The following is a 1,799-nucleotide window of genomic DNA, read 5'->3' on the forward strand; positions in this document are numbered from 1 at the left end:
GTGTAAGCCAGGGCCCGGCAACCTTCAGGTAGTGGGGAGCCAGCCTATTACTAGGGTCGGGATAATCCTCTCATCCTAATGGGTACACTGAGAAAAAAAAAATCTTTTGCCAAGAATATTTACTAATCATAAGAAAATATATTTGGCACTAGTAAATCTTATGGGAGTATTTATACAGTGGTTGCATGATTTACTGGTGGGAAGAATATATTCTTGGCAAAAGAAATTTTTTTTTCTCAGTGTACCCAATTAGCCACCCATTGTGAGCGAATAAGTCCCAGCAGTGGCGATATTACAGCCAGCCACGTAGAGTGGCGTGCCAGTCGCATAAAAATGGCTGACCCGCCAGAATTGGCGCAAATTTTCAGTTTCAAATTTTAAATAGAAAATGGAAAAATTAAAATTTACAATGAAAAACCTTCAAGAATATATTTAGGAATTGGTTTTCGGTAATTATTATTTTCCTACCAAATAGTGCCACTCTAAATGTGAAAAATAAAAGTTTGCCACGGTTATTTTTGGAAGATTCTATTATATATTATATTATATTCCTGATGGTTTTTTGCATCCCAATTTCAATCAATCAAATGCTGGCATTTTCCGTTACGTGGTTGTTGAAAATCAGCTGATTTCCATGGGCCGCTCCGGGCGGCAGCTCACGCATTTACACACACTCACGCGCTGCTCATCCATTCTTTCCCCACTCTCACACACCTGACGCTCTCACCTGGGATGACCAAAGGGTCATCACTTTTGACGCCTGAAGCGCCACTTGATAGACAGCTCAAATATTATCACATGCTAATGATGAAAAATAGGTCATGTGACCGCCAAAACTGTATCACCTGCCATATTGTGGCAGGTCACTCTCTCTCTTTATTATCTCAACCGTTACCGAGTGTATACGCATTTTTCTCAGAACAGCTCAGTACGTTTTTCTACGGAAAAATCAAATTAATTGTTTTTCTCAGTACCGCTCTAATAAGTACTTTTGAATCGCTCATTCATTGTGAAATAAGTAATTGTGACTCAGTGACACAGTTCCTCAAATAATAAAAAGTGACTTTTGGTGACATTATTAATTAACCGAGTGCAGTGAATTATTAGCAATTTTCGACACTTCCTGGAAAATCCGTCCTCATCCCATCCATCCGTTCATTATTCCCACTAAACCAGATCTCTCATCAAACAGTGGTACAAGTAAAACGGTTTTACTCGGGATATTTTTCGAATATTTCTTCGTTTGTTGCTAAGCAATAACAATATTCAATAAACAATTGGTACGCATTTCAAACCCCAAAAATGTAATTAGAAAAAAACAAGTTCAAAGACTTTACCTCGACATGAGCAGATTTGGAGGAGAATCCCTGGACATTATTGATCAACAAATTGAAAAAAAATTTGAAATTGAGATTTCCTAATAAAACCGTTTCATCGAAAATCTCGGGCATATTTGTCATTTATTATGGGCTATCTCAGTTCTGTGCATTGCTAGTTTCTTCTTAGAATTCTTATTTTTATATCTCTTTATTCTTATTCATTTCCTCAGCAGGGACTATCACATAATATTGCTCATAATATAATAATTAAATCGTAAAATAATTCGTGGACAAATAGTGGTATAACACTTACACCACTATTCATCAACGAATTGTTTACTTCATATTATTGGGTACCGTTACCGCTCCAGCTCAGGAATGGACAAGTATTTTATTTTATTTGTTTCATTCCTGCAAATATCGTCTGGCGACAAAATAATTGTCAAGGCAGATTCCTCATCATGAAAACATCGAAAAAAT

The sequence above is a fragment of the Fopius arisanus genome, unplaced genomic scaffold, assembly GCF_000806365.1.
Source record: "Fopius arisanus strain USDA-PBARC FA_bdor unplaced genomic scaffold, ASM80636v1 scaffold00255, whole genome shotgun sequence".
Lineage (NCBI taxonomy): Eukaryota > Metazoa > Arthropoda > Insecta > Hymenoptera > Braconidae > Fopius > Fopius arisanus.